This window comes from Chiloscyllium plagiosum, chromosome 47 (assembly GCF_004010195.1).
Source record: "Chiloscyllium plagiosum isolate BGI_BamShark_2017 chromosome 47, ASM401019v2, whole genome shotgun sequence".
Taxonomy (NCBI): Eukaryota; Metazoa; Chordata; class Chondrichthyes; order Orectolobiformes; family Hemiscylliidae; genus Chiloscyllium; species Chiloscyllium plagiosum.
In genome coordinates, this window is record NC_057756.1 from 9,026,411 (window position 1) to 9,053,246 (window position 26,836).

The 26,836-nt window shown below is 43.0% G+C and overlaps 1 protein-coding gene across 3 annotated transcripts in view; it reads left to right on the forward strand.

Annotated features, from left to right (window-relative positions):
• Positions 1-257: 257 nt before the first annotated feature.
• The window catches only part of LOC122544207, a 65,453-nt gene continuing 38,874 nt past the window's right edge, over positions 258-26,836 (forward strand). Inside the window, exons 1-2 of one of the 3 annotated variants that reach the window (XM_043683265.1) lie at positions 258-390; positions 6,190-6,435. The gene's annotated coding sequence lies outside the window, so the exon portion shown is untranslated. Of the gene's footprint in view, positions 391-698; positions 715-6,189; positions 6,436-26,836 lie in introns of those variants that run through there. The other 2 variants (XM_043683266.1, XM_043683267.1) reach the window with 2 other exon arrangements.

A 26,836-nucleotide genomic window follows, 5' to 3' on the forward strand; every position in this document is an offset into this window, starting at 1 on the left:
CGCACTGATGATCCTCTACTCAAACTCCCTTGTGCCACTTTTGATGGTCATCATTTGAAACTCTTAAGGGTCTTGTCAGTAAGATTCTGATTTAGCTTTTGGGAAAATTTGGTCAGATGTTCCAATCAGCTGAGGTACCAAATAATTCTGAGTTTCCCCAAAATCTCTACACATGACAAATTGAGGAACTTCATTCATTGTATTTCGTTTGTTGACTCGATTATATATATTCAGCTGGGAGACGCCTGTGGGAGTCAACAAAAAATATTGTTTCTGCTCAGAACTGGTTTTTAGTTTCATAAGCATCAGCAGTGAAACTGAAGCACTGGGTTTTAATACTCTCCATTTGAAGTATTTGAAAGAAAATAAGATGAGGTGCTTCTACTCCAGGTGAGTTATTTATCTGCTAAAACATAAATGTTAATTGTTAGATTTGCTCAGGTGAACTCCTGATTTTATATTCCAGTATATTTTGTGTAGGCTGACAATATTTTATCAAATGCCAAATTTTGGTTGGGAAATTACCAAAGTTTACAGCAGAAAAGATGCTATTTGGCCCATCATGTTTGCGCCAGTCATCAGTGTTCACTATGGGGTGTTCTATTCATTTTGTATTTAGTTTATCACCGTTAACCATGAAATAGGGGCTCCATCAGAATCATTGACAGATACAACAGAGGAGAAGGCAATTCAGCCAATCAGAACCTGTGCCAGGTCTGTCCAATTAATTTCATCCTTCCTCCCCTAACTCTTTCCATCATAGCCCTGAACTTATCTTCTCTTTGAGTATTTCTCCAATGCTCCCGCTTTGGAAAATTCCTGTTGAATCAGCATCCACCTCCTCTAAGGTGGTTCCAGATCACAACAAGGAAAAACATATTCTCCTTAAACCCCCTTCTGGTTGTTTTGCAGCTCCCTTCAATCTGTGTCTCTCTGATAATGACGCTCCTGTCACTGGAAATAGCGTGTCACTATTTACTCTGTCAACACCTTTCATGTTTTTGAACAACATGATTAAATCTCCCTTTTTACCTTCTCTGTGCTGATGAGAAGAATCCTAGTTTTTCCGGTCACTGAAGTAATATAAATTAGGTAAATAAAGTAAATCAAGAAACGTAATACTGGGAGGAAAACTACTTTGTTTAAATAATTCAGACCATGAATGTCCATTTTTTCACAGTAAACCCCAAGTCCAACCCCACTGTCTAACTCATCGCACACTTTCTTTAATATACCACCCAGCCTAATCCTACTCACCCTCTCGATCCCTATAACCTTTAATATTCCATCCAGCCTACATCCACTCATCCCTCACTCCCCATTCCATTTCATATTACACCTAACCTAATCCCACTCTCTCTGACTCATTGCCCCAGTTTAATCTGACTCTCCCCCTCTCCCCCATACTCTTTAATATCGTAAACACTCTCTCGCTCCTTACAGCCTGTAATATTCATCCAATCTGATGCCATTCTCCCTTCTTAGCCCCCATGCCATTTAATAAGTCATTTAGTTTGATCCTCACTCCCTGTAAACTTTAACATCCTGTTCTAATTCCATTCACCCCTCACATTCCATGCCCATTAATATCTCAGTCAGTCTAATACTATTTTCCTGTTGATTGTCCACATATCTTTTAATATTATATTTGTTTGTAGCAACCATCTTATTCCTTTTTATTTGTGGTATTTCCATAACAGAATATAGCAGAGAATCTTAGAATTGATCACCTTATGTGTAGAAGAACCTGTTAACATTTTTCTAACCTTAGTGATTTTTGTGACGATTTGTAGCTCAGGCTGATGATAAGCCTGTAAGTTTGCTCGCTGAGCTGGAAGGTTTGTTTTCAGACGTTGCGTCACCATACTAGGTAGCATCATCAGTGAGAGTCTCCAGTGAAACGTTCGAAAGCGAACCTTCAAGCTCAGCAAGCAAACTCATAGACTTATTTTTCTAACCTGTTGTATATCCAGGATTCCATTTTATCTGTTCTTAATATAAAAGTCAGCAAGTGTGTGTGTGTGTGAGAGAGAAAACATGTCAGGAAGGGATGGGATCAAGTTTGATTGCAATGCTTCCTGTAGTGACAGACCCAGTGAATACTCTAAACTTACGAAATAGCTGCCACTTGAGCATGATTCTTGATAATATATTTCTTTGCCTGGAGCATGTATATGTTCATATTGACACCAGATCTGTGTCAATATGAACATATACAAATATTGAGAGTATGTTTAAAAATTCAGTACTGGGGCTTGGGTGCGGATTATTTGTCCAATGGGACTTTCAGTTACTGTATAGAGACTGGAGTTGTTCACCTTGGAACAGAGAAAGTCAATCCAAAACGTAATGGAGGTCTTCAAAATCATAAAGAGTTTTGATACAGTAAATTAGGAGAAGTAGCAGGAAGGTCAGTAAGCAGAGGGGGACAGTCTGAAGATATTATGAACCAGAGGAGGAAATGTGAATCATGTTGACACAGTGTCATATAGTGATCCAGAATACACAAAGGGATTTGAAAACAAGGTTTACAAGGGTGTTAATCCCAGGGCAGAGACTTGGGGATGGATTTTCGACAAATGTATGTGGGAGCAGGAAGAACTCAAGGACTGTTTGTCCCCCTGTTTTGCATAATTCCCTGATTCGATCTCCAATCCAGAATCACACAGAGACAAAGTATTGCAGAACCTCTTCTGGCAGTTAGAGAAAGCTGCAGTTGTGTGCTAAAAACAGCAAGTGAAAGATTATTCAAAGATCAAATGGTTCCAGGCTTGAAGAAGCCTTTCGACTCTCTAGAATAGAAACATAGCTAGTTAAAATGCCCCATCCTTTCCACATAATCTTATATCTCTCAGGCACTGCATTCCAGATCTTAACCACTTTCTGCAAAACAAATTTATTCTCAAGTTGCTGTTGTTTGAGTGACCAATCTCCCTAACTCTGTGATTCTGTTTGTCAGTCTTTCATCCAGTGGGAACAGTTTCTCCATCTCTACTTTGTCCAGCGCCTTATGATTTTCAACACCTCAATCAAAACCCTGGTCAACCTTCTCCTCCCCAAGCAGAACATCCTAATTTCTTCAATTTATCAAAATACCTTAACGCTTCTTATCTGTGGAACCATTCTCGTGAATCTTTTCTGCAGCTTCACTAATGTCCTTCCTAAAGTGCAGTGCTGGAACTGGATATACAAGTGTTGTATAAACGTTCATAGCAACCTCCTTACTTTTGTAGTTTATAACTCTTGTATAAAGCCCAGGGTTACAGCTGTTTTTGTAATCACTTGTCCTGCAACCTTCAAGGATATTATACATGCAGAGGGAGTTCCCTCTGTTTTTGGATATTAGATTAGATACAGTGTGGAAACAGGCCCTTCGGCCCAACAAGTCCACACCGACCCACCGAAGCGCAACCCACCCAGACCCCATTCTCCTACATTTACCCCTTCACCTAACACTATGGGCAATTTAGCTCGGCCAATTCACCTAACCTGCACATTTTTGGACTGTGGGAGGAAACCGGAGCACCTGGAGGAAACTCACAGAGACACGGGGAGAATGTGCAAACTCCACACAGTCAGTCGCCTGAAGCGGAATTGAACCCAGGTCTCTGGCGCTGTGAGGCAACAGTGTTAACCACCGTGCCGCCCACAAATCATCCCCTTTACATTGTGTTTCCAAATTCTCTCTAGCAAAATATGCAATGTAAAGTCTTAACTGCACGTTATTTGTTTCACATTTTTAATTTAATCAGTTGTTTATCTTAGGAAGAATGTCCGAGTGTCTGAGAAGGGAGAGGCAAGAAGGGGAACTCACAAGACAGGGTACAAGGCAGGAAGAGTTTAGTATTGAGGGGCTGAATGGTCTCTCCCCATTCCTAGAAGGTGAAGATGAGATATCTGGCAGAACTTAACACACAAACGCCAAGATGAAACTTGTCCAATGCTGAGGAAAGCTCTTCCCATCAACCTTTCTCTGGAGTCACACCCACTCCTTTCCCTGGAAGTTACTGTGATGGAAAATGGGATGTTATCTGCCTAATGGTGGAATGGACCTTTGCAAGTTAGGCCAGGAGATAGAGACATTGTTTTTGTCAAGATTATTTAAAGTAATTCCAAGATGCAGCGTACTGTGCTCTTTGAGTGTTCACCAGGGACACACATCAAGTTAAACATCAACTGCATCTGAAGGACCATCAACTCAATGAAAGACACTCTTCGGTCTGCCCAAAACTTGCTGGTATTCCAATGCAAGCTATCTTTCACTATGTGATCCAGATTGACATTTTCTGTTCTAAGTCTACAAGCTGAAGGACACACCAAAGCTTGGGATAGCCACTGCAGAGGCTCAATGTGAAAAGTTCACTATCTCGGTACAAATAGGGACTGGAAACTGTAGAACCCTTTGGTCTGTGTGCCTGACAAGAATTGCATGGAAGGATATGGGAAGTAGGAAATAGGAGTGGGTCACTTGAATCCTAACGTCTCCACTGTCATTAATTAAGATCAAGGATGATGTCCCCAGGCCTCAACTCCTCTTTCATGCCAAGTCTTCGTAGCCCTCAACCCCATAAATTCAAAAATTCATCCAACTCCTCTTTAAATGTTTTTAATGATCTAGCTTCCCAAATCTCTGGAATAGAGAATTCCAGACATTCACTACCCTTTCAGAAAAAGAAAATCCTTTGCATCTTAGTTTTAAATGCTTGTCCCCTTCTTCTGTAATTATGCCCCCTAGGTTGAAAACCTCTCACCAGTGGAAACATCCTCTCAACATTTATCCTGTCAAACCCCATCAGATCTTGCCTCCTCATTCTTGTAACCTTTAACGAATAAAGGCCTAAACTGTTTAACTGTTCCAGATAAGTCATCCATTCATCCCAGGAATGAGCCCTTTAAAACTGTCTCCAATACCAGTATATCCTTTCTTAAAAACAGGACCCAAAACTACACACAGTCCTCCAGGTGTGGCCTCACCAACACCCTGTGCAGTTTCAACAGGACTTCCCTATTTTTAAATTCCAACTCCTGTAAATATCAACAATATGGAAATTTAACAAGGCACCTCTGAGTAGAACATACCATCAAGAGAAAAGTCTGTTTCTATTCCACTACACTTAATTTTCAATTTGAAATGATTAGCCCTCAGGTTCTATACCCGGCGTGGAATGTATGCCATGAACATTAAGTACAATTGTTTGGAGTCAGGTTAAATTTTGTTGCACTTTCTGTAATTTTCAAGTTGTCAAAATGTTTAGTAATATGCTTAATTTTGGCAAAAGGTCCAGTTGAAATGTTCAAAATTATAAAGTTAGAGTAGATTCCCTACAGTATGGAAACAGGCCCTTTCGCCCAACAAGTCCACACTGATCCTCCAAAGAGTAACCCACCCAGATCCATTCCCCCACCCTCTATTTACCCCTAACTAATGCACCTGACACGATGAGCAAGTTAGCATAGCCAATTTACTTGACCTGCACATCTTTGGACTGTGGGAGAAAACCAGAACACACCCATGCAGACACAGACAGTCGCCCGAGGCAGGAATTGAACCTGGATCCCTGGCGCTGTGAGGCAGCAGTGCTAAACACTGAGCCACCATGCCACCCAGCATTAGTGATAATGAAACACATGGACTTGAGTATTTGAAAGGAGAAGGCTTAGAACAATACATTCACCGGCTCTAGCTTGAGTTTATACCCGAACTTTGCAACATCCATTCTCCCGGTCTCCCCGGTGACCAACTGGAAAGACAGCAGTCTTTTCCTTATCTGATTGGTTGATCTTTAACTCCCCTTCCCAAGTTTTGAGAAGATTTGTAGCTCAGGTTGAGGTTCTGGACGTCGGTTTGCTCGCTGAGCTGGAAGGTTCATTTGAATTTTCCAAACGAATGAATGAACCTTTGCCTTCCCAACTCAAACATATTTGGAATTACTAAACAGAAATATTGAAAGAAATGTGTTTTCTAATGCCTCAGGTTTTGCTCCTAGCTCTATCTTGGTGATTAATCTTCAACTCCTGCAGACTCTAGGACAATCCTAAAGGATTGGAAAGAACATCACCACTTCAGAGCAATGAAGGATGGACAATAAATAGCAGCCTTGTGGTTAATGCTTGCATTCTGCACTGAACTGCTGTTATCGTCCAAAGAGTCACGAGTTGTTACAAACTAGTTGTTTTACTATTTTGCAGTTGCATTTGTATTTGGGGAGCTTGCCCCAAATTGGGGGAACAAGAGGAAGAACATCATCCCAGAAAACATTAATGATTACAGAACTATTCCAAAAAGATCAGTTCTGATGCACTAGGATCTCAGTGAAAGAATGGCTTGTGCTGGATATTGGCCAGGTCTGGAGAAAAATGAGGAGCACTTGACAGCTGCTTCCTCTAAAGATTGACAGAAGTTTGAATTGGGAAACTTGTCCTGCTCTACAACGGGTGAGTAAATCATGTTTGTATGCAGATACTTACATGACTTTAATCTGTATGTGAAATGTTGTTATACCCTCAGTAAATGTGAGCCAATCCAAAACTCTGCTGCCCCGTATCCCAAGTCACACAAGTCCCATGCAACACATAGTAGGCCTGCATTGGCTCATGGTCTGGCACTGTCTACATTTTAAAATTGTCATCCTAGTTTCAAATTCCTCAATTGACCCACCCTAATTCTGTAAAACTCCTCCAACCCCTACGACCATCTGCATCTCTGTAGCTTCTTCAAGCCCCTACACTGCACCCAATTTCAGTAACTTGCTGCAGTCCCTTCAATGTACCCTATCCCTGTGATCTTCTCAATCCCTAACAGCCTCCAGATCACTACCCTCTCCAATTCTGGCCTCTTGCACAATTCCTGATTTCCAACACTTCGCCAGTAGTGGCTATGACTTTATCACTTGTAGGTCCTAAGTCCTGGAATACCCTTCCTCATCTACTCTTCCAGTACAGTCTCCTGCACTAAGACACTCCTTAAACCTATCCATTTTGCCAAGTTTTAGGCACTTGTCCTAATGCCTTCTAATGTGATGTGGTGTCAGAATGTATTTGATTATATTGTAGGAACATTAAAATATTCTTCTCAGCTATACTCTATCTCTCCTTCTGACAACTGTCTGAGATTAAGATAATCTGTTGGAAATGTTGCAATTTTTAGTTAATCAAATTTAAATTCCTCCAGCAACTATGATGAGATTTGAACCCACATGCCCCAAGGCCACTTCCCTGGGTTTCTGGATTTAAATAGTCCAACTTATTTGCCACTTATAGCACCATCCTTCCTAATTGACTGTCTAGACATATAATGTGCTAAGTGAATATAAATTGTTGCTGCTAATGTTTTTTTTAATGTAACACCTGGTAACATTTTGTATTATATTAAAAATACAAAGATGGGAACTTACTGTTGTTGTTGCTGGAGGGAAGGAGGTTACACTCATTGTTGGAGGTGCTTTTGAAAGACAAGTTGTTGTTGTCATGGTTATCTGGGTGAAATGACGCCTCCGGCCAGAGGTTGTGCTGCAACCTGGTCTGGGTACCTGCCATTCTTCAGTCAGCCACTAGATGGGAGCAGCTCACTAGATGGGAGAAGTCAATTAACACCTTGCTGATTTCCTTTAAAACAGTTAATCTTTGTCCCTTTCAACTTGTAAACAGTTTACTCCAGAGAGAAAAAAATTGCTGAGCCTATCAAAGCCTGAAAAGTTGTTAAAGTTTTGATGTTTACAATATCATAGAGCCCCAAGTATTAGAAATCCCTTCCTTATTCACTCTACCTGTATTATCCCCTCCTTGAAGATGCTCCTCATACAAATTATTTGAGTAAAGTTTTAGGCACTTGTCTTTATCCCACCTTATGTGACTCACTGTCAGATTTTGGCTGATTAAACTTTGGGAAGATCAAACCATTCTTATCAGAGCCGTGATCCAAGTACCATTCTCTGGCTCTACTATCTCCATCCCTCTATTACAATACAACTGGGTTGTGAATGTTGTTGTGGCAATGTTTCTGTGAAACATGTTGGGGCATTTTATGTTGAGTGAAGAGCACAGTAAATGAGAGCAATGGTGCTGCTCCTCAAATTGCTCCAGGAAGTCATGTTCTTGTCCATGTTGTTGTTGCTAATAAACGTCAAATTGTTGCTGTGGTTCTCTGGGTAAAATGTTACCTACAGTCTGATCCAGATACCTTCCATTCTTCAGACAGCTTCTAGGGACAGATAGAACAGCTTCTGTGAATATTCTGTTCCTCTTCCCTCTCTGATTCCCCTTTGGATCACACTGGCCTCTCCATTACAGGTGGTGCAAATGTACATTATCCTGTTTCCTTACATACAGTGTCACATTTTCAAACTCAACATTTACCTTCCATTCCTAATGAATTTGGAATTGAACCTCTACTTCTAGAAACATAACTCAAACTAAATCGAACACACTGATCACCCCTGAATTGAGTTATTGAATTTAGCTCCTGGTATGCCTCCTTTATTAAAGTTTGCATCCTTGTTTTCATAGCACTCCCTCTTCAGTCTTCCTTATTTCTGTAATCTCACCAGACCTGTAACCCTCCCGATCACTGTAATCTCTCCCGTCTCGAGATCCCTCCCTACTTCTGAACCTCCTTCAGCCCCTACAATATTTCCTATCTCGAACTCCTACACATCTCCCTGACTCTGTAATCTCCTCCAGCATCTACATCCCTTCATACCTCTGTAATCTCCTTCAGGCCGAAAACTCCTCCCTATTTCTGTAACCACCTCCAGCACCTACAATCTATTATCTAGAGAAATCGTACGACTAGCCAAGAGGAGAAGGGAAGCATACATAAGATCCAGGCAGCTAAGAACAGAACGGGCGCTGGAGGAATATCAGAAGAGTAGAACCAGTCTTAAACGAGGAATCATGCAGGCTAAAAGGGGTCATGAAATAGCTTTAGCGAGCAGAATTAAGGAGAATCCCAAAGCCTTTTATTCTTATATAAGAAGCAAGTAGGTAACTAGAGAAAAGATTGGTCCACTAAGGGGTAATGAAGGAAGGCTGTGTGTCGAGTCTGAGGGAATGGGTGAGATCCTGAATGATTACTTTGCATCAGTGTTCACTGAGGAGAGGAACATGATGAATGTTGAGATTAGAGATAGAAGTTTGATAAATCTGGATCACGTTGACATAAGTAGGGAAGATGTGTTGGGTAGGCTAGAGGTTATTAAGGTGAATAAATTCCCAGGACCAGATGGGAATTCCCAGGACCAGACGAGACAGGAAATAGCTGGGCCCTTGACAGATATCTTTGTAACATCCTTAAAGACAGGTGAGGTGCCGGAGGACTACAGGGTTGCTCATGTTGTCCCCCTGTAAAGGAAGGGTAGTAGGGATATTCCAGGTAAATACAGACCAGTGAGCCTGACGTCAGTGGTGGGAAAGTTGCTGAAGAAGGTACTGAGGGATAGGATCTATTTATATTTAGAAAAGAATGGTCTTTTCAGTGATAGGCAACATGGTTTTGTGCGGGGTAGATCATGCCTTACCAACTTAATAGAGTTCTTCGAGGAAGTGACCAAATTGATAGATGAAGGAAGGGCTGTTGATGTCATACATTGACTTTAGTAAGGCATTTGATAAGATTCCCATGGTAGACTAATGGAGAAAGTGAAGTCATATGGTTTGCAGATTATTCTAGCTAGGTGGATAAAGAACTGGTTCAGCAACAGGAGACAGAGAGTAGTAGTTGAAGGGAGTTTCTCGAAATGGAGAAAGGTGACCAGTGGTGTTCCACAGGGGTCAGTATTGGGGCCACTGTTGTTTGTAATATACATAAGTGATCTGGAAGAGGGCACTGTTGGTATGATCAGCAAGTTTACAGATGACACGAAGATTGGTGGAGTAGCAGAAAGCATAAGGGACTTTCAAAGAATACAGGAGGATATAGATAGACTAGAGAGTTGGGCGGAAAAGTGGCAGATGGTGTTCAATCCAGGGAAATGTGAGGTGATGCATTTTGAGAAGTCTAATTCTATAGAGAAGTCTAATTATATAGTAAACGGAAGAGACTTGGGAAAAGTTGATGAGCAGGGAGATGTGGGAGTTCAGGTCCATGTATCCTGAAGGTGGCTGCACAGGTGGATAGAATGGTCAAGAAGGCATATGGTATGCTTGTCTTCATCGGACGGGGTATTGAGTATAAGAACTGGCAGGTCATGTTAAAGTTGTACAAGATGTTGGTTCGGGCCGCATTTAGAATTACCAAAGGGATGTGGATGCTTTGGAGAGGGTACAGAGAAGGTTTACGAGGATGTTGCCTGGGATGGAAGGTGCTAGCTATGAACAGAGGTTGAGTAGGTTAGGATTGTTTTCATTAGAAAAAAGGAGATTGAGTGGGCACCTGTTTGAGGTTTACAAAATCATGAAGGGTATAGAGAGGGTGGATAGAGATAAGCTTTTTCCCAGAATGAAGGATTCAATAACGAGAGTCACGCGTTCAAAATGAGAGGTGAGAAGTTTAAGGGGGATACACTGGGCAAGTACTTCACACTGAGAGTGGTAGGTGCCTGGAACGCGTTGCCAGCAGAGGTAGTAGAGGCAGGCACGGTAGATTCATTTAAGATGCATCTGGACAGATGCATGAGTAGGTGGGGAGCAGAGGGATACAGATCCTTAGGAATTGGGCAACATGTTTAGACAGGGGATTCGATTGGCACAGGCTTGGAGGGCCGAAGGGCCTGTTCCTGGGCTGTACATTTTCTTTGTTCTTTGTTCTTTTATCTCTGTAACGTAATCTGCTTGAAGTGAAATAGTACCATGCACAAATGTCATAGAGTCATAGAGATGTACAGCATGGAAACAGACCCTTCGGCCCAACTCGATATCCCAACCTCAGCTTGTCCCATTTGCCAGCACTTGGCTCATATCCCTCTAAATCCTGCCTGTTCTAATACCCATCCAGATGCCTTTTAAATGTTGCAAAACCTGGTAACATTTTGTATTATATTAAAAATACAAAGATGGGAAATTACTGCTGTTGTTGCTGTAGGGAAGGAGGTTACTCTCATTGTTGGAGGTGCTTTTGAAAGACAAGTGGTTAGCACTGCTGCCTCGCAGCACCAGGGTCCCAGGTTCGATTCCAGCGTCAGACGAATGTCTGTGTGGAGTTTGCACATTCTCCCCGTCTCTGTGTGGGTTTGCTCCGGTTTCCTCTCACAGTCCAAAGATGTGCAGGTCAGGTGAATTAGCCATGCTAAATTGCCCATAGTGTTAGGTGCTTTAGTCAGAGGGCAATAGGTCTGGGTGGGTTACTCTTCGGAGTGTCGGTGTGGACTTGCTGGGTGAAGGGCCTGTTTCCACTCTGTAGTGAATCTAATCTATAAAAAAGTTTTTGTTGTCATGGTTATCTGGGTGAAATGCCACCTCCGGCCAGGTTGTGCTGCAACCTGGTCTGGGCACCTGCCATTCTTCAGTCAGCCACTAGATGGGAGCAGCTCCTGTCATTTTCTTCTCCTTCCCTGTCTGATTCCCATGTGGGTTAAACTGTTCTCTCCATTACCCACATTTTTCTGTCACCTCATACAGCGCATTGACCTCCACAGAGTGTTACATTATCAAACTTATCATTTACTCCCCATCTCCTCTGCTGGCATTTTTTTTAAACCACAGATTTGTCAGTGAGAATTTGAAACTCTACTGCCCAATATCATAAATTAAACAAAATCTTGTTCATTCTCCATCCTCATATTCACTGACTGAAATTGGTTCCTGGTTTGGCAATGCCGCCATTTTGAAATTCTCTACCTCTTTTCAAATCACATCTTCTCCAACCTTTCCATCTCTGCAACCTCGATAGCCCCGGTATCCCTCAGTACCTCTGTAACAATCTACAGCCGTCAAACCTCCCATTCTCTGTAATGACCTCCAGTCCTGAGAATTATCCCTATTTCTGTTATCTCCTACAACCCCTACAAATCTTCCTTCCTCTATAACATCTCTAGCCTCAGAACCCTCCCTTTCTCTATAGCCTTCTGCAACCTCTACAACTCTCCATATTTTTGTATTCTTCTCCAGGCCCTACAATTCTCCAAGATCTCTGCATTCCAAATCTGGAATCTAGTCTCTCCAACTCTGGCTTCTTGCATATTCCCTGTTTTCCAACTTTCTACCGTGGGTGGCTATGCTTTAAGCTATCTGAGCTGTTATATGTAAATTACCACAAGCTACTTTAACTTCAGCTACTTATTAAGAAATCTCATAGACAATCGAATATTGAAACCTTATTGTGTGTATGAACCAAAATATGACTCCTTAAGTAGACAAGTTAAGTCTTATAGCTCACCTGAGCTATTACCTGATCAATGGTGGAATTTAGTTATAATTCCAGTCAACAGCATCTGTCTCTATATAAGTCAGAGTTCGATTCCTGTGCATTGTGGTTCTCTAGAGATCTGCTACTGAATTTAATACTTATAGGATTTTCTGTCTTGTGAAGTTTCTGATGTGACATTATTGATGATACTTTAGATCTGTTCATCCATAAGATTGATTACACTCTGGAATCATTAAGTCTGTAGCTGCCTTCTTATCAGGTGTAGCTTCCCTGTTCCTTGTTACATTCGATGTGAACTGTCTCCTGTCTCCCAGGAAATATTGCTGAGCCTTTCAATCCCTGAAAGGTTGTTAAAGTTTTGATGCTTACAGTATCACAGAGCCCCAAGTATTAGAAATCCCTAGGCACTTGTCTTTATCCCACCTTATGTGACTCACTGTCAGATTGTGGCTGATTAAATGTTGGGAAGATCAAACCATTCTTACCAGAGCGAGATCCAAGTTCCATTCTCTGGCTGTACTGTCTCCATCCCTCTATTACAATACAACTGCGATGTGAATGTTGTTGTGGCAACATTTCTGTGAAACATGTTGGGGCATTTTATGTTACGTGAAGAGCACAGTAAATGAGAGGGATATTGTTGTTGCTAAGATTGCTCCAGGAAATCATGTTCTTGTCCATGTTGTTGTTGCTAATAAACGCCAAATTGTTGCTGTGGTTCTCTGGGTGAAATGTTACCTACAGTCTGATCCAGATACCTTCCATTCTTCAGTCAGCTTCTAGGGACAGATAGAACAGCTTCTGTGAATATTCTGTTCCTCTTCCCTCTCTGATTCCCCTTTGGATCACACTGGCCTCTCCATTACAGGTGGTGCAAATGTACATTATCCTGTTCCCTTACATACAGTGTCACATTGTCAAACTCAACATTTACCTTCCATTCCTAATGTCTGCATTTGTTTTCACATGATGAATGAATTTGGAATTGAATCTCTACTTCCAAAAACATAAATCCAACACACTGATCACCCCTGAATTGAGTTATTGAATTTAGCTCCTGGTATGCCTCCTTTATTAAAGTTTGCATCCTTGTTTTCATAGCACTCCCTCTTCAGTCTTCCTTATTTCTGTAATCTCACCAGACCTGTAACCCTTCCTATCACTGTAATCTCCTCCTGTATCTAGATCCCTCTCTACTTCTGAACCTCCTTCAGCCTCGACAATACTTCCTATCTCTGTAACCTCCTCTGGTTCCTACACATCCCCCTGTCTCTGTATCTCCAGCATCTACATACCTCCATGCCTCTGTAATCTCCTGCAGGCCTGAAGCTCCTCCCTATTTCTGTTATCTCCTCCAGTATGTACAATCCATTATCTCTGTAACTTAATCCTGCTTGAAGTGAAATATTACCATGCACAGATGTCATAGAGTCATAGAGATGTACAGCAAGGGAACAGACCCTTCGGGCCAACCTGTCTATGCCAACCAGATATCCTGACCTAATCTAATCCCATTTCCCAGTACTTGGCCCATATCCCTCCAAACCCTTCCTATTCATATACCCATCCAGATGCCTTTTAAATGTTGTAATTGTACCATCCTTCACCACTTCCTCTGGCAGCTCATTCCATAGATACACCATCCTCTGTGTGAAAAAGTTGCCTCTTAGGTCCCTTTTATATCTTTCCCCTTTCACCCTAAACCTACGCCCTCTAGTTCTGCCCCTGCCCCTGGGAAAAGACTTTGTCTGTTTATCCTATCCATGCCCCTTGTAATTTTACAAACCTCTATATGGTCCTTCTGAATCTGCTGTGAGTATGAGAACTGGGCCGTAAGGCACATACACTGTAGGCAGATGTTGTGGGGAAAATCACCAGCCTTCGAGTCAGAGTCAGGGTTCAACCACAGGGTTTATTGTACAAGGAAATACTGGAGCTCCGGGTAGAGAAACACCAACAGCACAGTGGTCAGCTGCGACTCTTCTCTCGGCCTGGAGCACATGTCAAGATACTTTTATACATTTTGTGATAAAATAGGTCAGTGATGTGGTTATTGTCTCTGTAACAGTTTGTTTGTTGTAAACATTGCAGAATTGTTGATAGTTTCGGTGCAGTCATTGTCAGTTCCAACATAGCATTTGTTAATTTAAGCGCGGTCGTTGGCAATTTCAGTGTCGACATTGTCAGTTTCACTGTCTGCGCAGGAGTCTATTGCTGTTCCTGATTACTGCAGCCTTGGCTATTATCATCCTGTATTGAGTCCGTGACAGACTGTTAGCATTTCTATCAAAGGTGTTGGCTGGACCCAGACACTTTGGTGGGCAGTATACACTACTCATGTGAATTCTCTCCTCCACCCACCTTAAACTAATCAACTGCGTTGTGAGTGCATTGTGTTGGCATTCTGGTGGCCCTAGGTAGTGTCTGTGTTTGCTCTGCTGTCTCTCTCCATATTGTTGTCCGGCGGCCATCTTGTGTGTCAACTGGTCAACTTATGGCTCAGCGGCCATCTTGTGTGTCCATATGCCTAGTGTCACCCTGCCCCCTGCCATCTCCTACTTCACGGACATCGTTGACACTTTCATGTTGTACACAGAAAACGTAGTGTCAGAAATGAAGCTACGGTGAATGTTGCAGAGCTATGAGAAAGATCAACTCCTGACAGAAAGCCATAGGTATATTTGGAGCCATGAGCTGCCATTAAATACAAGAACAAAGAAGCAAGCAACAATTAAAATGCCAGTTAAAAGAAAATTACTGCAGCTTTTCCTCTCCATGCTGCTCTTTAAATGAACGCGAATGTGGAGAAAAACTGCATTTGTTTCCCTATACAATGGCAGGGTTATGAAATAGCTACAGATTTGTGAAGCCAGCCAGAGGAACCATGAGTTGAGAAGGAACTGTCTCAAAATGTATCCCACTCACAGAAAAGTTGAGAAAAAAAATTTGGCAGAAATTTTAAAAACTTTGAACCACTGGCATATTTTATTAATGAATGGTACATATTCATTGTCAGGGGATCAAACTGAAAAAAAAAATCTACTGATCGTTTCTGAATGTCATTAAGTCAGCTCACAGAATCCTGTGAATTCACATAATTTATAGACAATTTAATTAAAGATAGGATTGTGTGAGGTATAAGAGATGCTGCAGTCAGAGCACGTCTACTGAACAAGGAAAGAATTACAGCAGTTGACAAGTGCAGAAGTGTTGAGGTTGTGAACAGGCAGCTGGAGTACCTTCAAGGCAGGACAGGCCATGTGTTTCCACTTAATCATAGACACCACAGACAAAAAAAGCCCAGAACAATCAGAGGTAAAGGGCAGGGCACAAATACTACTGAGGACATCATGAAAAGGAGAAGAAGGCATGTCGGACTTGGGGAAAGTAGCCTCCCCATTGTAAGAAGCTGAATTAATTTGTGCACTTGTATCTAACAAAAGGCAGCCCGATAAGTAGGCACAAATAGCCATTGAACAGACATTGACTGAAGATTCTGATGAAATTCCACTTTACCATAGAGCAAGTTGTTTCAGAGTGGATGAAGTGTGGAGCTGGAAAAAGCACAGCAGATCAAGCAGCATCAGAGGAGAAGGCGAGTTGATGTTTCAGGTCAGAACCCTACAAGTTGACTCCCCTTCTCTGTGGAGAGGCTGAACAGGCTGGGGCTGTTTTCCCTGGAGTGTCGGAGGCTGAGGGGTGACCTTATAGAGGTTTATAAAATTATGAGGGGCATGGATAGGATAAATAGACAATGTCTTTTCCCTGGGGTCGGGGAGTCCAGAGCTAGAGGGCATAAGTTTAGGGTGAGAGGGGAAAGATATAAAAGAGTCCTAAGGGGCAACTTTTTCACACAGAGGGTGGTACGTATATGGAATGAGCTGCCAGAGGATGTGATGGAGGCTGGTACAATTACAACATTTAAGAAGCATTTGGATGGGTATATGAATAGGAAGGGTTTGGAGGGATATGGGCCGGGTGCTGGCAGGTGGGACTAGATTGGGTTGGGATATCTGATCAGCATGGACGGATTGGACTGAAGGGTCTGTTTCCATGCTGTACATCTCTATGACTCTATGACTTGCTGTGCTTTGTCCAGCTCCACACTGACTATCCAGTGCCTGCAGTTCTCACTTTCTCCAACAAGTTGTTTCAGTCAAGTTGATAGATGCAACATGATTTGTGATTGTTTGAATGGGGATTGCAGAAGAAGAACATAAGTCAGCATGAAGTGTCAGACACTGATGTGCTCTGTAACTTAATGTACTTCACAGACCAGCCTGAAGTGATGCAACATGGTGACCCAAAGACATAGCCCTTGAAAGTGATATTGATGGCACCATGCTTATGCCAGGAGGACACATTACTCTACAAGCCCATTGTGACAATATTAACAAAGGTCTGGAGTTCCAGATTGTAGAGAGCAAGCCATTGCCACTGTTTCAATTGCAGCAAGACTGTAGATTGGAGTACAAAACCTTCCTCCACCACAACAAGGGTAGAGTCCCTAGTCCTCACATTCCACCCCACTAACCTCCAATCCAACAGATCAACATGCACCACTTCCGCCACCTGCAGTCTGACCCCACAACCAAAATGATATTTCTCTCCCCATCCCCATCCACATTTTGCAGGGACCATTCCCTCCACAGCTCCCTCGATGTGTCCACACTCCCCACCAATCCCTCCTCCACACCCAAAACCTTCCCCTGTGGCCACAGGAGGTGCAATTCCTGCCCCCACACCTCCCCTCTCACTTCCACCCAAAGCCTCAAAGAATCATTCCAGGTCCAGCAGAGATTCGCGTGCGTTTCCTCTAACCTGATTTATTGCATTCATTGCTCCCAGTGTGGTCTCCTCTACATAGAGGGCCAAAGGGCCTGTTCTGCGCTGTATTGTTCTATGTTCTATGGTGCTAATTTATCTGAACTCAATGTCCTCAGAAAGTAATACTGTCTCATATACCTCAATGAGCTTCACTTATTTTTCCAAGTTGCAAACACACTCTTGCACTTTGCTTTCCCTTGTTAAAGCCAATGTCCATTTTCCTCCATTCACAGTCTAAAAATGGAAAGATGTGATATTTATGATTCAAATCTTTGACTCAGATTTTCAATAGCACTGAACCTTGATGTATCCCACAATTTACAGCTTGACAACCCATTTATTTTGACTCCCCATTGTGTTTGTTAATCAGTTCTCAATCCATGTCAGTACATTACCCCAATCACATGTGCTCTACTATTATTTAATAAGCTTATTTAGACTCATAGAGTCATAGAGATGTACAGCGCCAAAACAGACCCTTTGGTCCAACTCGTCCATGCCAACCAGATATCCCAACCCAATCTAGTGCTGCCTGCCAGCACCTGGCCCATTTCCCTCCAAACCCTTCCTATTCATATACCCATCCAGATCCTTTTAAATGTTGCAATTGTACCAGCCTCCACCACATCCTCTGGGCATACACGTACCACCCTCTGCGTGAAAAAGTTGCCCCTTAGGTCTCTTTTATGTCTTTCCCCTCTCACCCTAAACCTATGCCCTCTAGCTATGGACTCCCCCACCTCAGGGAAAAGACCTTGTCTATTTATCCTATCCATGCCCCTCATAATTTTATTCAGCCTCTCCCTATAGCTCCAATCCTCCAACCCTGGCAACATCCTTGTAAATCTTTTCTGAACATCTTTTCTGAACCCTTTCAAGTTTCACAACATCCTTCCGATAGGAAGGAGACCAGAACTACATGAGATATTTCATGCACCTTTACAAATCTTTCTTAAATTCCTTATGTACTACATCTATTGTCTCCCCTTATATATTCTACTAGCTGTATCCTCAAAAATCTTCAAAAGGTTAGGCAAATATGATTTTCCTTTCAAAATTCATTTTGACTCTGCCAATCCAAGCATCCTAACTATCCTGTTGTGTCATTCTTTACTGTAGATCTTAGAATTACCAGATGACAGATGTTAGGCTAACAAGTCTGTATTTCCCATTTTCCTTCCCACTCCTTTCATTAATAGTGGGGTTGAAACAAGGTGAGATTGAAACATGAATGTAAAATAATGAAGAGTAGATAATCAGAAAGTAAAAACTTCTATCGGCATGTAAAAGGAAAACATTAGCAAAAGCAAATGTGGGTTAATTGTGGGAGAGTTTATAATAAGTATTACTTTGTCTCTGTCCTCTCAAAGAAAGGCATAGATCTTCCTAAGATAATTGTGATCCAAATCTTAGCCAAAAGGATTCCTCAAACCTTTTGCCCAGGTATTCTTCCCTTGAGTGACAGACAAAAAAACCAGGAGTCGACTCAGACTTTAATTAAACAAACTCTTCTTTATTGAATTCTTTAGGTATCAATGCTCAATATAAAACATACATTCATTGCAACATTTATTTCATAGCGCTTAAATTCAACTTGAATTCACTTCATTTAACTTCACTTTACCTTACATTAACTTAACTCACATTTAATTCTACCTGTAGCTTTAGTTGTATAAGTTTGGCTTGAAACAAATGCTACACCAAATTGAGTAAAGTGGCCAACTTTGCTCATGGTGTAGATCTTGCCTCATGTTTCTTTGTCTTCTCTGAAGATTTGCCTTCCTCGAAGACTTCAGGGCATGTGCTTCTCAAATGTTGGTCTTGAATGGGCACTCCTGCAAAATCCTTTGTGCTGTTAACTTTTATCCCAGAGTGTATTCATTTTCCAGAAACTTCTCTGGAACTCATCCAATGAGCTGACCAAACCTGAACACAACATTTGATCCCAGCCAATGGAGTTTGCTGGTAAACAACTCACAAATGTTGACACCAAGTTGTAAGCAGTCATGTCCCATGGTCATTATAAGGCAATACAGTGCCAGTATCTGGCAGACCATTATAAAACCTCCCTTATTTTGTCAAGGGACACAGGAGGTCACAACTTATAGGTTCCAACATGTCCTTGCTGCAGTTTTCACCTAGGTCAGAGTTTAAACTAGTTTGACTAAAGTCCCCAGCATACTTGGCTGTAGTGCTTAACCAGTCTTGTGGCCCCACAAGGATCCAGTGAGAACGGGAACAGGTAGACATTTATGTTAATGAAAAGTAGTATTGAAGAAATCAATGGGATTAAAAGTTGACTAAACCCTAGGATCTAATAACCGTCACCCTAGAATGTTGAAAGAGATGATTACAGATATAGTGGAACCATTGGTAACCACCTTGCATAATTCTATTAATTCTTCAATGGTGCCCACAGATTGGAAAACTCCAAATGTAATCCCAGCTCCATGTTATTTTACATTCATATTTCATTCTCACCTTGTTTAAACCCTAATATTAATGAAAGGAGAGAGAAAACAGGGAACTACAGACCTGTTAGCCTGTCATCAGTTATAGGTAGAATACTAGAATTTATTAGAAACAATGTGATTACTAGGTGTTTAAAAATTAACTGTCTGATTGGGCAGAGTGAATCCTTCTTCTATAAAGGGGAAACCACGTTTGATAAACGTGATTGAGTTTTTTTGAGGATGTTTGTAGCAGCGTGAATAAGATGGACAGTGGACCTGATGTATTTTAATTTTCAGAAGTCTTTTGTTAAAGTGCCACACAGGAGGTTGGTGAACAACATTAAAACGGATGCCGCTGGAGATTCAAGATGGCGGCAGTCTGAAAAGTCTGCTGTGTTGGGTTGTGTGCCATACCCCGGGCAGGGTGGGCTCCTACCTCAACCCCCCACCCCCACATTAGCCACCCCTGAGGAAGATTTTTAGTATAAAGCAGGTACAGCACCTAAATTAGGATTTGGAGGCTCTGGATATGAAACGAAGACGTCCAAAGGAAGGAGAGCTAGGGGAGTGCAGCAGGCAGAGCACTCCCCTGCTGTGTTGGGTGCACCCGCAGCTGCTGCCTCAACTCCCATGGCAGCGCCTTTAAGTTCAGTGGAGCAGCAGCATCTACTCGGGGAGTTCGCAAAACTCCATGAAAAAATCAAAAAAGCACTGGAGCCGATTACTGCCACACTGACAAAGGATAAGCAAGAGATCCGGGCGTTGGATCGGCACGTGGAAGCAGTCAAGCAAAGGACTGCGGCCTCGGAGACCCCGATGGTGAGCTCTGAGGGGCGGCTCCGAACCTTGGAAGGCCAGGTTCGGGCCTTGCTGGAACAAGTAGACGACCTCGAAAATTGAGGTCGGAGAAAAAATTTACAGGTCGCAGTTCTTCCGGAGAGTGAGGAGGGTGAGAATCTGGCTGAATTTCTTGAGAGGTGGCTCCTGGATTTGCTGGGGCTGGAGATTGTGTTGGGCTGGTTGAGTGTGGAGTGGGCCCAACGGATCGCGATACACAGGTCCGGGTCAGATTTGCACCCCACCCCGCCCAGTCCTAGTGCGACTCCAGCACTATAAAGAAAAGCAGTTAATAATAGAAACGTCCAGAAGACTGGGAAGAGATCCAAAGGGCTTTGGTATATAAAGGTTCAAGGATAATGATTTTGCAAGACTTTTCTTGGGCCATAATTAAGAAAAGGAAGACTTTTGATGATGTAAAGAAAAAAATTAAGAGACTTGAATATTCAGTATTCTCTGAGGTACCTGACAATGCTACAGTTTAATTATGGGGGGGGGGGGTCTGTCTACAACTTTGACTTGGCAGATAAAGCAAAGAATTTTTTAACTCTCTGAAATAATAGATTTGACCGAGGGGGAAAGAGAAAAAGATGTGTGCGGACAATGGCATAATCTTTTTTTTTATCTTCTCTTTCTTCGTTCTTTTCCCTTTTGTGGTCTCTTGCCTTATAGATGTGGTAGTGCTTTGGTGTAAAATCTGGTTTGTTTCATATTATATCTGTTTGGTAGTCATCTGTTGTTTTACTGTTCTGTTTTTCTGGGCGAAGGGTGGTTACTTCTTTGACGTAAAGACATGTGAGGTTGTGATATGGAGGGGGAGGGGAGGGCGTCCATTGTTAACTTGCAGGAGCATAAATAACATGTCTTTTTCATTGGCTGTGTTTGGGGGTGTGGCCTTAACTGGAAGGTGCCAGGGTGGCTGTAAGGTTGGGAGTGAATGCCCCCTATGGGTGAGAGGGGAGATCGCAGGCTATAGTAGGCAGTCATGGCTAGTGATCTGTTCAGATGGTGCACCTGGAAAATAAAGGGGAGCCACTCCCCCATTAATAGGAGAAAGGTGCTTTCAAACATAGGAAAGAAAGCGTTGACATTGCGCTGTTGCAAGAGACACATTTCACCAATAAGGAACATCTGAAGTTACAGCATAGAGTCATAGAGATGTACAGCATAGAAACAGATCCCTCGGTCCAACCCGTCCATGCCAACCAGATATCCCAACCCAATCTAGGCCCATTTGCCAGCACCTGGCCCATATGCAAGAAAACCCTTCCTATTCATATACCCATCCAGGTGCCTTTTAACTGTTTCAATTGTACCAGCCTCCAATACTTCCTCTGGCAGCTCATTACATACACGTACCACCCTCTGCATGAAATGTTTGCCCCTTAGGTCCCTTTTATATCTTTCCCCTCTCACCCTGAGCCTATGCCCTCTAGTTATGGACTCCCCCACCCCAAGGAAAAGACTTTGTCTATTTATCCTATCTGTGCCCCTCATGACCAGACAGGTTTCATCAAGAGCTGCAGCTCCTCCAACAACATCAGATGGTGTTGAATATAGTGCAGATATGTCAGCAGAGATTGATTCTGGGCTGGGTGCTCTCCCTGGATGCAGAAACGGCTTTTGTTCAGGTGGAATGGTCGTATCTCTTTGCTGTTCGAGATTGTTTTGGTCTGAGAGGGGCCTTTGCCAGATGGGTGGCAGTGTTACGTAGTGATCCCAAGGTGGCAGTTATCATGAATGGGGTCAAATCGAGCAACTTTAGTGTGGGGAGGGGCAGCCGACAGGGGTGTCCCCTGTCACCGCTGCTGTTTACTTTGGTCACTGAACTGTTGGCCAAGGCCATCCGAAAGGACCCTGAAATAGGTGGGAATTGGGGAACACAAAATTACTCTTTATGCGGATATGTCCTTCTGTTTTTGGCTAATCCGGCAAAGTCTATACCTAGCTAAAACAAAAAGTTAACTTCATACATGCACAGAAATTAATGCTTCTGTGTAGCACAATTAAAAAGGATCAGTAAAGTATGTGATAAAATCCCTTTTGGTATATTTCTGAACATTTGGTAGTATGCGATGAGGTGCTGTGGAGCTATTTAATATTGATAGGTTACTAATGGGACTAGATTGGGTTGGGATATCCGGTCGGCATGGACGGGTTGGACCGAAGGGTCTGTTTCCATGCTGTACATCTCTGTGACTCTATCAAGCCATACTGACCTTGAGTCCTTACGCACCCATTCACCCATACATGACAGCAGTATGCCTGTTTGGTATCTCTTCAGATCTGGGAGTTCCACCCCTTCATATCCTGCGGAAGTTGCACCTTGGTAAATTTAATTAGGGGGCACCTCCTGCACCAAATAAATGATCCAAGCCCACTGACAAATCTCCACAGCACCTGTTTGGGTAATGACAACAGGAGCATCCTCATGGGATATAATAACCAAGGAAGAACATCCATTTTAATCAAGGTTATATGGCCTAGCGTGATATGAGTTCAGCTAGCTGGACGGCAGGTGTTGAAGACAACAAACACGCTGGTCTCCTGAACTTTTCCAATCGTAACTTCATATCGTCTCCAGCCAGAACATAAGCAAGTGGGTTAATGATGCTGTTCAAACTGGCCATGACCCTGGCCACTTGGTAACCCAGATAAATATTTTTGAATGCACTGGCCCTGGAGTTGGAAATACCTCGAGATCAGGTTGGCGTTTCTCAGGACATGGTAAGGAGCGAAGCAAAGGGATAACAAGAAAGTGACAATCAGCATGAGCTGAAGGCAGCTATCTGGCAAGCCTTGCTCCACGTTCTTACTGTGGATCAGAACATCACAACGGGGCTGTAACAGCCAACAATGATGGGGAAAGGGAGGAAGAAAGTGATCACAGCCATGTACTCCCGCGTCTCCCTTATCGTAACACCGTCGTAGCGTTCAGTGCCATTGAGATCGGCCTTGGTTAAATTTGGATCGGCCAAGGTTTGGGCTAGAACCAGCCCTCGGACCAGAACGCTGATGAGCAGTGAGTGGTGGCGATTCCAGCTGCCCAGCACCTTCATGGGGTGTACTGTGCCCAGGTACCGTTGCACACTGATACAAGTGAGGAATCCAAGCCTCGCAGGTGAGATGTCCCCTCATCAACTTACTGTTGATGGATAAGATGAGATCTGTGGCTGAGCACTGTGAGAGCCCGATTGGCATAAATCAGGTGAAAACATGGAGGATAATGTGGCAGGGTGAGGGCAATTTGCTTAAGGCTTCGCTGTTTACCCCATTTGGGGGAGCCCCAGGGGTCAATGGACTCCAGCTTCAGAGCATGGAAGGGTAAGGGAATCTCCTGACTGGGAGATTTATTCGAGGGAGAGATCTTGATGTCTTTCAACCAATTAAGTCAGAAATATAGAATTCCTAATAGGGACCTTTTCCGATACTTCCAGGTTAGGGATCATAGACAGAAGAAGACTACACCCTTCGCCCAGCCATACAAGTCAGTTATAGAGAGGAATACTTTGATGTGGGAGCATCTCTTGGTTAGTACCATATATTACCTACAGAGAGGGAATGCCTTGGGGGATATGGAGAGACTCCAGGGATCTGGAATCAGGAGTTAGGGGGAAGAAATCTCATTGGAAGCATGGGAGGATATATAGGGGAAATGTAAAGGAAATTTCTATGTGCAATAAGGCATAAGCGATGCAATTCAAGATCCTTCACAGGGCCCATATGGCGCCAGAGAGGTTAGCAAAGTTTAACAGGACACCCCCCACCCAGATCTTCTCCGAAATGCCCCGAATATAAAATCAGCATAGGCACCCTCACACATTGCTTTTGGTCCTGTTACAAGATTTGCAGATACTGGGCTGCCATAGTGAATGAGCTGGAGAAGATCCTGGGGAATTGAAGTTAAGGAGGATCCGGTATCCCTTCTTTTGGGATTACCGAATCTGTCCTCTCTGGATGAGCACAGGAGAGGTTATTTAACATTCTTACACACTGTGTGGGGAAGAACATTGCAATGAATTGGATGTTAGAAAATCCTCCAGGTCTTGTGGGGTGACGCACACTTGTGATGGTGCACCTCCCCCATGGTGCAGCATAGAACAGAAATGGCAGCATAGATACAGACCTATCGGTGGATCTGATTAGGCTTTTATATATAGCTGCGAAGGCCGTATATGGTGGTCCGAGGGCCCCGGGGGTAGGGAAGGGGGGAGACCTAGTAAACGTGGGCATAAATAACTGTTGCTCCCATGGATGGGAGCTTCAGTGCAGGTGCGATAAGTGGAGCAATGCAATGTAGTGCAATGTAATGTAATTTAATTTTATTGGATTGTAATTTAGTTTAATACAATTTCATTTAATTTGAGTTTATTTTAATTTGGGGTGTTAAGTTAAGTAAATATGAGACGATTGTACCTTGAAGAGTAGTAGGCAGATTATTGTTAACGTTATGAAAATGTGATATTATATCTACTTTTCTGTACTTCTGTACTTTTATAACTTTTCGGTTCTTTTTGTAAAGGAGTATATATATATATATAAATAAATGCATGACACTAGAGGTAAGATATGAGTAATGTTTGAGGATTGGTTAGTGGGCTGAAAGCAGAGAGATAGAATAAATGGTGGGCAGCACAGTGGCACAGTGGTTAGCACTGCTGCCTCACAGTGCCAGAGACCCGGGTTCAATTCTCGCCTCAGGCGACTGTGTGGATTTTGCACTTTCTTCTCATGTCTGCTTGGGTTTCCTCTGGGTGCTCTGGTTTCCTCCCACAGTCCAAAAATGTGCAGGTGAGGTGAATTGGCCATGCTAAATTTCCCGTAGTATTAGGTGAAGGGGTAAATGTAGGGGAATGAGTCCGGGTGTATTGCGCTTCGGTGGTCGGTGTGGACTTGTTGGGCCGAAGGGCATGTTTCCACACTGTAAGTAATCTAATCACAAAAAAATGGATAATTGTCAGGCTGTGTCCGGTGGGGATTAGTAAGGATCAATGTTTAGGCCCCTGCACATCACAATCTACATCAATGTTTTGATGTGAGAACAATTGTATTATTTCCCAAGCATGTACATGAGGCAAAACTTGATGGGAATATGAGTTGTGAGCAAGACGTAAAGGCACAGCAGAGAGATGTAGTCGGTTTGAGTGAGTCGACAAGAGCCTGAGAGATAGAATATAGTGTTGACAAGTATGAAGTTGTCCCCTTTGATAGGAGGGTCAGCAGTGTAGAATATTTGTAAATTGGTGAGAGATTAGAAAGTGTTGACATCTAAAGGTATGCAGGTGTTCTCGTTAGTGAGTCACTGGAAGCTAACATACTGGTGCATCAATGGATATGGGAGTACTGCAGGAAAATGGCCATGATCTCAATGAATGGAGGAGCAGTCTGGATGGGCCAAATGGCCTACTCTTGCACCTTTTCACGTCCTTATTTCACAGCTAGAATGGATTTAATATAAAGTTAGTTTTGTGGGATTCAGTGGAAGCCCACAGGACAAGCAAGGGTTAAATTAGACTTGATTAGACCAGGGTTGAGTCCTCAGCAGTTACTTTCAGGGCAAGAACAGTGGCCTTGTATTGCTAACTGGGGAAGTGGTCATAGAGGGAATGGGGGATCTTTAAAATGATTGAAGCACTTAGGCAAACAGCAAGGGGTAACTGCAGAGATCAGTTTCAAATGCCCTTGCTATAGAAATTGACATTGCTTTGGAATTCTGGATTAGTGGTGCTGGAAGAGCACAGCAGTTCAGGCAGCATCCAAGGAGCAGCGAAATCGATGTTTTGGGCAAAAGCCCTTCTTTGCCCGAAACGTCGATTTCACTGCTCCTTGGATGCTGCCTGAACTGCTGTGCTCTTCCAGCACCATTAATCCAGAATCTGGTTTCCAGCATCTGCAGTCATTGTTTTTACCTCATTGCTTTAGAATTGACATTCCTATAGAAATTAACTTTGCGAGAGAAATTGACATTGTGAGAGACTTGACAAATACAGTTACACCCAAACCACAGAAACCACAAGAGTATAAGAATGTGAGCCATGATCCAACAGAGAAATCTGCCTTTTAACATCAGAGGAAGGGTCCTGGGGAAGGGTTACACCTGAAACGTCAAATTATCCACCTCCTGGTGCTGCCTGCCTTGCTGTGTTGCCCCAGCCTGCTGCCTGTCCCTCCTGATGCTGCCTGGCTTGCTGTGTTCTCCTAGGGAAGGGTCCTGGGGAAGGGTTACACCTGAAACGTCAAATTATCCACCTCCTGGTGCTGCCTGCCTTGCTGTGTTGCCCCAGCCTCCTGCCTGTCCCTCCTGATGCTGCCTGGCTTGCTGTATTTTTCCAGCCTCCTGCCTGTTCCTCCTGATGCTGCCTGGCTTGCTGTGTTCTCCTAGCCTCCTGCTTGTCCCTCCTGATGCTGCCTGGCTTGC